This window comes from Bombus impatiens, unplaced genomic scaffold, assembly GCF_000188095.3.
Source record: "Bombus impatiens unplaced genomic scaffold, BIMP_2.2 scf_0418, whole genome shotgun sequence".
NCBI lineage: Eukaryota > Metazoa > Arthropoda > Insecta > Hymenoptera > Apidae > Bombus > Bombus impatiens.
In genome coordinates, this window is record NT_176837.1 from 2,825,109 (window position 1) to 2,834,390 (window position 9,282).

At 40.3% G+C, this 9,282-nt stretch overlaps 1 long non-coding RNA gene across 1 annotated transcript; it reads left to right on the forward strand.

Annotated features, from left to right (window-relative positions):
- The first annotated feature begins 3,812 nt into the window (after nt 1-3,812).
- On the forward strand, nt 3,813-6,891 carry LOC112213010. Its single transcript, XR_002946872.2, has 2 exons — nt 3,813-5,424; nt 6,356-6,891. It is a non-coding gene; the product is annotated as an uncharacterized LOC112213010 (long non-coding RNA).
- Nucleotides 6,892-9,282: the final 2,391 nt, after the last annotated feature.

The following is a 9,282-nucleotide window of genomic DNA, read 5'->3' on the forward strand; positions in this document are numbered from 1 at the left end:
GTTTGCGGTTTGACCACCCTTGTGGTGCACTGCCCTAACCGCCCCTAACCACCATACCGCACCATCCGCAGCCGCGCGGTGTGTGCAACCGGCGATAATGTCGCCCTTGCTGCGGCCGATGCATGTCGTTGCACTGGCCACGCTTGAGGCACAAAGTGTTCTATCAAATGCTCCAACCTCGCCTCTTTCCCACACCTTCTTCTTTTCCTTTCTTCATTTCCTTTCTTCTTTTTCCTCATTCCAGGCTCCATTATTTCCTTCGTCTTTTATACTTGTATTTCTCCTTTTCTTTCGGATTTCGTTTATTAATTTGCTCGTCCGTTTTGGGACGGCAGTGGTTTTTTTAATTCGTAATAGATTTTTGTGCATGATGATAGAATAATGTAATCGCGAGGTGATCGTTAGGAGCAGGATTTCCAGAATTTTGATTTCCAAAGGGTAAAATATTTTTTGTATATGCTTCTTGGAAGTTAGTAACATTTCGTTGGTGCACTTGCTTACCGTAGTTTATCTCAAAATTTAATATCATTTACGTCATCTTCTTGCAATAGACCAACGATAAATTTATACAAATAGGACGTTCGTTTCTTGAAAATCGAAACAATCATCTACTTATTTGATGAAATTAAGAAGCGCGTTAACAAAAATGGTTAACGAATATAAGGGACTCTTAAACTTTTCTTTCTCCTTGCATTATACATTTTTCATATACTTGTCATTTAAATTTCTTTGATGCAAATTTCATGCCTCTGTCGTTAACGCCGTCGTATTTAAAGCACCTGCGCGTCTCAGCGCGTTTCAATCAGGAGCCCCATCCTATAAAATCAGCAAAACAGAAACGTAAGTTGGTGATACAGGATGATCCCGATTAAAACTGACCAACATGCTGGCTAAACGTCTTACCGGATTATCTGGACACAGTCCGACGCGGAACAGGTTCATCGGTGGCCACGTTTGACAGGCTGTTTTACGCGGATAGCGATACGGCCCGATCGAATAAATAAGCGTTGTGGACGAGTTAATTATACCGGTCGTCGGGGTTCCATATTAATGCGATCCCGGTGAACCGTTCATTCGATGAAAAAGTCCAAATACGATCGTGGCGAGGCTTAACGAGATCCTTTCACGGGGTCCCGTACGATTGCGACCACGTAACCACGTATACGTAGCAGGCCACGCGGTAAACGAAAACATATCGGTCACCTGTAATGTGAGAAAATATCAAGAAGCAGGAATGTTCCATGTAACGAGCTGTTCCTGTTTTAAGGCATTTTTTAGGCTGCAGAAATTGGGTTCAGCGTGTTCGTGTGCGGGTACCAGCAATTCTTTAAATATTGTTTATGGTAAGTATGGATACTTACCATACTGAGAGATAGAAGTATGTATAGAAGGCTTTAATAAGTAGTTTTCTATTTGTAAATTGTATCCTAAAATTGTATTCTATGTATCTATCGACAATCGAGAGGATTTTACCGTGTAACAGGAATTTTAATTTGCTATGCGAATTTCAAAATATAGTAAAGAAGCTTCGGTTATTATTATTTTATTTATTTTATTATTTATTTAATTTTTATCTTTTGTCATTGAATGGCTTCTAATTGCCAACCTTACAAAGGTAGTCAGTCTTCGCGATATTCGTTATAATTCGCAATATTTTTTACAACGAAACTGTAGGAGAATATTTAATTATTCTTATGAAAGTTTACGATTTAAAAACAAAACGAAGTCGGTCGTACAATCTCGAATTTTCAATATTTAAAGTCGTCTTTTTCATAAATGATAAAAGAGAAAAGTTGGCATGATTGTGGTTAGCACTTTAGAATTCGTTTATACTTTATACCGGCTACCTACTTTTCAAGCTCGGTTTCCTTTAAAAGTCTCACGTCTTGCTCATGATTGTCCTTCGTTAGCGTTCCTTGTCTTAACCTGTTAACTAGGTCGCCTTTCAGATAGAGACTTCTTTTTCAAGTGGAATTAAAAATTAACAAAACACGGGTTAACTCTAGCTAGATGCATTTTGACGTTTTAAAACATGAGTATAATATAATGTACGTGTAATAGCAGAATGTAATAGCAACGTAACGATGCATTAAAAGCGGAATATCCTCGGATAAATTAATTATTAAGTTCAAAGGTTAACTTGTCTTTACTAGTCAACAGGTTAGCTTTGTATATCAAGTAAGCGTACTAACCTTGTATATCAAGTAAGCGTGCTATCTTTATACTTTGTAATTTACATCCAGCGTTCTGATATACGAGATAGGAGATTATTCAGAGAATGGTCCGTTTTTGTATACGAATATATTATAAATTTCACGTATCGTTGAATTTTCCATGAATTTTCCATTCCTTTGCAAACCATACAATTGCATACTAGTACGTGTGGAGCACTGGAGAACACGTAAAACTTCAAGTCAGAGGGCGATTTCCCTTTAATCTTTGCTCGAAGAATGGTCCCGATTAGCCAAAACTCGTGAACTCCACAATATACCTAATCGCAGCGGTGGTACGACAACAGTCTCGGGAATGCACGAAACGGTTGTTCTCTGGTAAATCGGCTGAATCTCTCTACTCACTGTCCCCACAGCGAAATTGGGCTTTATTCGCATAAAATGCTAACACGAATGAAATTTCGAATAAATTTTTCGAACGAAACTTGGTTCGAATAAAATATCTCGAATACATCTTTTTTTTTTTTTAATCTTAAATAGGGCGTTAAAATACAATTACACTCAAATGAAATTTGACATAAATTTTTCGAACAAAATTTTGTTTCCTACGGTCTGTGATTAAAAGTTGCGAATAAAACGGAGTTGCTCGAATATAACGAGCAATCTCTTATTCAAGTGAAATAAAAACTTCTTCGAATAAATCAGAAAATAGAGGTATCGCGTGTGTCATCGGCGCGTACTATACACGTGTGAATGTACGCTATCTCAAGAAGGGTTTTCCCTTACCTTGTGGTATATACCTCTCGGATTTCTATCCATAAATGTAAAGTAGTGACGCTTTTATTTCTGACGTTTATGCTTATCGCGCAATTTTTTTGAATAACGAATAACCACATAGATCTATTCATCAATAACTTTATTGAACGAAAGAAAATACAAATATTATATAAAACTGTATTGCAAATTGTACAAAGAAATACAAATCCGTATATACATACACGCTGATATACAAACACATATTAATCTATTAGAAATGAGAACTCAGTAACTGTGGTAGTACATTTTTTCGATCGTTCCATATTATCAAATTCTGTTTTTCATCAAATTCTTGTTTTATTCCAAGGATTGGTTTAAAATTTCTCCCGCCATTATTTTTCCCAACCTATTCCTTTCTTTCTCTCTCTCTCTCTCTCTCTTTCTCTTATTTGCACCCATTCTACAACTTCATGAGATTTACCAAAATTAAAGTATTTATTGCACCGAGGCAAGCTATTGTGTCCAACATAATCCCTAAAATACAGACAATGAACACAAATGTTAATCACGTGTCGTCTAGCAGCAGCCTAACGGATTTCCATTTCCTTTCCTACTTGACTCACCTAGGTATACACAGGTGTAACCCGAAGAAGCTATTCTGCCAGGTAAGGAAAGCAAGTGGGACTCGATTCCGGCTTTTCGTCCCGATCCAGCATTTCCGTTCGAATGATCGTCCAGTCGTTTACGAGGCGGCTAGCCAACGAGAGGAAACGTTTGTACGATTCGAATCATCGACAACCGATGGCCAGACTTCTTTATATGTACATGTACACGCATATACGTATGAGTATGTGAACACGCGTATGCATATATATATGCACATGTCACTTACACACGTATGTACATACATACATACATACACACACATCCAGGCGTGCCTATACACAGCTTCGTACATGTGTACGCACATATAGAGGCTGCATACATGTGTACGTACAGATGGACGTAGTGCAACCGCACGTGTGTACATTTTACATATGTATACCTTGCACACGACGTATGTACACTGCGTAACGCCTATACGACAGCAGGCCGCGCCTAACGAACCGAAATGATACCCACCAGTCGTCGCGTGTGTACACATATACGCATAGATGCGCGACGGAGAAGTTCGTGTGACCGTTACACAGTTATACACAAACACGTGTCTCCGCGGAGAGCGAGAAGAGAGCAGCAGTCTCGCTTAATGCTCGGGCATTAACGCTAATTGATGGATTGTTTTTAATATTTACGCTTCGTTTCTCTTTCTACTCTTTTCCATCTTCTCTCATAGAGATGCCTGCTTCTTCCTTTTGCTTGTTCTTTTCCTTCCTATAACGCTATCTCTGTCTTTCTTGCGTTACATATAGGGCAAACACTGCACGGTCCTATTCCCTGTATCTTTTTCTTGGCGTCCACAGTTGACCACGTTTTGTACGAGCACATAGATATTTCAGTATGTCATTCGTGTATATGTACGCTTGCACGCCATTGTATACGTGCAAGCATGTACATACTTACTCGTAGTAGGTATATACGCGTCTATCGTACGGAGCAGCACGAAGACACGTCGGCGACCAAGAGAGCTTGACGACGACGAGACGACGATGGCAGCGGCGACGAAGACAACGGAAAAGACGACGAAGACGACTACGACGACGTCGGAACAACACGATCATACGCGTATATAGCGGGAGAAGATCGGACGAGAGCGAGAAAGAGAGGGAAAAAAAAGGAGAGAAGAGAAGCCTGTGAGATAGCCGTGCAGCCGACACATACGGTAGTCGCAGATCGGCGAGGCAGACAAGGGACTCGAGCAAGCAAAATGGAGGGCAGGCGAGCGTGGAATATAAAAGGAGGAACGTGAATTCATATCTCGTCCGGGGGATCTCGCTGCTTTGCTGCTGAGAGACTGTTTTCGCGGGACAGAGAGAAAGCGACCAAACGATGAACAGAGATACGTTGATGGAGAAGGGTGAGTAGGGTGAAAGAGAAAGAAGGATTGAAGAGCCGAGAGGCAAGGAAAGACTGCGAGAAGGAGAATGAGAGACTCGAGAACAGCCGGCCGTGGTTGCTATCGTATCTGTCACGAGTGCAACGATGACGTTTGAATATCCCGCCGATAGAGAAACAGAGAAGGAACGTGGTTATCGTATAAGCGGGACGAAAACGACGATCTGTTCGTAACGAGTGGAACGAGGATAGAGGATACAGTCCGCGTGGAGTAGCCGTCGAAACGCCGGGAGAATCGACCAATGAGCGCGCGGCTCCGACCAATCGGGTGGCGAGTTACGAATCCGCGCTTGACTACTACGTAGTCTCATCTCTCACCCGGGCCAGTCGTTCCCGAACCACGTAAGGAGGTAGTCTCTTTTGTCTCGTGGAGCTGTGAATACACGATGCGTATACACAATGGTCCCTGCTAAGGATACCGCCGTGTACTCTGCCGTGTAGGCAGGTGAGAAAGTACGAAGAAAGAGGAAGAGAGTAAGAGAGCTGGGTACAAAATTCCCCGAGTATTCAGCGGTATTACCATGGATATAACGTGTGGTTTTTCGACTAGGTTTTTAGAGAGCGTTCCACGCCACGATGATAAAACCGTGCACAGATTAGTTCCGATTCTCTGGCATCGCGCGGCTGTTTGTACCGAGTGTAAAATTATTCGTTGACCTCTCTATCCCGACTCGCTTTTATTTTTCGAAACACTTCGTTAGTGTTTTATTTCGTATTCAGATTCTTCGGTTCTCTTTTAGCCTTTATTTACTTTAACTTCTTTTCCCAGCTTTAAGGAATTGTTCTTTTTTTAGACTGTTGGATCTAAGGTCGATTTTAACGCGGTTATTAGCACGATCGATAAGTTTTTCTTGGAACACGATCGTTCGCAATAACATGAGCTTTATATTTCCTCCGCCTATGGCATTACGTTCGTAATTGATCGGACAATGGCGAATTGTAATTTCGTCAGTCTTATGTGTTTGCTCTTCGACTTAACAGCTTTATCCTCGGATGACGAATGCGTCCATTAGTACGGTTGCGTTTCTAAAAACGTAGAACGCCAGGAAAAATTTATTCACAGTTTATTGAGGCCTCGTTAATTAAAACACGTGTCCCCTTTTTTCGTTAGCGTGAATTTCGGCACTCAGTTACCGCCATTTGTCTGCTCCATGTTGTTCCAGCAGCTGTTTATTTTTGCTACACTTGTGGATATCTTTGGGAAACATGGGATATAATGCTCAACTGTTTGAACGAAAATATCAAATTCCTTAAGGCGTCGTCCCATGAAAAAATCTTATTTGCAAATCCTATATAAAAAAAGACTCTTTCATTCCAAGTTATTTGTAATACAACATTTTTTTAGTAAATAAAAATATTTGTCTGTCGCGAAATAGGATCACTGTGAGGAAAGTAAAAGATAAAACAATATCCATCCGGATAGCAGACCTGATCTGATCAGATATCGTAATTATCTGAAACGCAAATTGCTAAGAAATTCTTAATCTGTAGATTCGTGGCTATCGTCTGAACGAGAGTAATAAAAAAATGTTAAGAGATAGAAAAATAGCAGCAAGATTTCCAAAAAATTTTTTTGTAGCAAAAGGAAATTTGCAGTCGATCAGAATGTTGGTTATAACAAAAAAAAATTAAATTACCTAAAATACACAAAATTGTATAGTTTACGAGTCATATAACCTTCTCATTGCTCATCCTAATTAATACTAATCCATTCAAGTAAGAACTAATTCGATCCGATTAATTTATTAATCGATTGATTAATTCAATTCTTAACAAACTACAACACGTACTTCATCTAGTATTTTACATTATAAGACACGAACGGCATAAAATGCGCTATAAACACGAAATAATAAATTACATCTGCACGACAAATCCCAAAATTTCTATTCCCCCAAGCAAACAAAAAAAATAGACAAAAATAACGAAAGAGAAAGTTGCTCCAATGAAAAATTAAGAAAAGAAAGACGCCTGCGACAAAGCAGCGCAACGAGTGCCGAATATCGTGGCCCTGCAGAAAGCGAAATCACCTTCGAATCCAACGCGATTTCATTAGCGGCAGTTTGCAGCGATGTTCACGCAAGCCGATTGATACGGAGCATCCGGTCGGATCGGCGTTCTCGACGATCCGATTAAATTCACGCGAGTAGACGGTTCGTTCGCGCGTCCGCCCGTGAGAAACACGCTTCGCCCCCTTAACGATCATGCTAAACCCAGCCGTTGGTCTATTTGTTGCGCCGGCGTCGAAACGGAAGACGCTCGTGTAAACGTGGTATAATCGGTATTAGACGCGTGTTCGAATCGCCTTTGCTTCGTGTATACGTATCCGTATTCGATCGTTTCGTCCGTTGCGATATTCTCCGTGGCGACTTTCGATTCTCACGTGTTACGTGTTACAGAATCTGCAGATCGAAGCAACGGCGGACCGCGCGGCAGAAGGCCTCTCGGATATCCTCGTATAGGCGTCACGGGTATAGCAATCGCGTGGCTTACAAGGCAAGCCTAACGAGCGTTTCTAAGAGCCTTCGTCGGAGAGATGTTTTCTCAAGGTACGGAGAATTAGCGTACTTAAACCGTTTACGGGCAGATTACGGCCGACTACCGTGCTCCGTGCCTCGGAAGATTTCCAAAGCGAAACGTACGTTACGGTCTCTAATCGGTGGAATCGAGAAATCGTCCAGATTTTTTTTCTGCATAGGTGGTGTAGTGTTGCGAAGGATTTTGATTTTTTTCCTCATTTTTATTTTTTTTACGATTGTCGAATCTCAGACTATCGTTGCGCGATGTCTTCGTATTTGGAAAATTCCATTACAGTTCTTGACCTTTTCTTGAATTAACATGTGACGTTTGGACTTTCCGACGACTATTGCGCGACGTTTCGATCTTTGACACATCGTCGCGAATTTTTCGAGAATAAATGGAAGACGAAAGTTCGAACGCGTTTCGTCTTACGAACGATCGCCGGTGAATTTATTTAGAACGATCGCTAATTGCTATATGTCGATCGTTAATCCTCTTGTGTAAGAAGAGACGAAAGTCTCCGATGAACCGGAAGTTTTATCTCGGAACAAAGGGAAAATCTAGTTGCGAAAGGTTAAGAAGAGATCCGTTTGAAGATTAAAAGCAGTTTCTTCTTCCCAAGATGAGAAGCAGAGGCGAGCAGAGCTGATGACTGCAACGTTATCACCGTAATGGACGGCTGTCCCACAAAAGTTTAACATCAACAGATACCACCAAGACAAGCAGACTTTCGTTTGTGATTTGCAAGAATCACGGTCGCAAAAATATGAGCGTACTGACCGCAAACTAGAACCTGAGCACTCCATTTGCAAATATTCCTCGGGTTCTTGGAAGCTTCCAAAGGCTCTTAAAAAGAAAGGACCACAGTAGGGCAAGACGTTTTGCAAAGTGCTTGTTCTTCGTCCTGGATTCGAATTTAAAAAATTAAAAAATAGCCTATATAGCAAAATGTGTTTAAGAATATTGCTATAATAGCCGGTGTAAGTACTTGCATTTAGTACACACTGATATATTGGCAACTAAGTGATTGCGGATTTTGTCATTAGGCGGTATTGACAAATCCCGCAATCACTTAGTTGCCAGCTCAATATATTTGTAGAAATTACTGTTTTCCAGTGAATGGTTTTTACTTGGGGCAGTAAACATTAAAAAATATTTGAACTGAAATTATATTGATTTGCAGCTTGTCCAGAACAATTTAAGCACCAAGCGTTTTACAGTTGAATTTCGAAATTTTTTATCGCAATATTCTCGGCACAGTAACGAGGTTCATTGGTGAAAAATCAATTTAATGTCCCCGGCTATATGTGTGTTTGTACATTGAAAAAGTTGTTACGATTCTTTCATAGGAATTTTACGACCCATTAAAATCATATAACTTTCCGGCAACTACTTAAAAAGCTACCACTTATTCGTAAATATTGCTGTTATTTTTAGAGGCAATCAAATCTTCGCAAAAACACAGACAAAAATATTACCTAATTAAAATTAGAATTTATTTTAATCCCCAATTTATATCCATGTTATCCCGTTTTTCGAACGAGAGAAAAAAAAAAAAGAAGGAAAACGTCTAGCTATTTTCTTGTAAGTTGATAAAAAAGATTATACGAGATAGCGATATTTAATAACTCGTAACAATCAAACGTCCGGATTAAATTCTGCACGAAAAAGCTGTTTGCAATGATAATTTAAATGCAAACGTTCGGCGTTAATCGGCGTATCCTCGTGTCTCGTTTCGAAACTGTGAAATCAATATAATTGACGTGTTTGCGCCTTCGAGCAC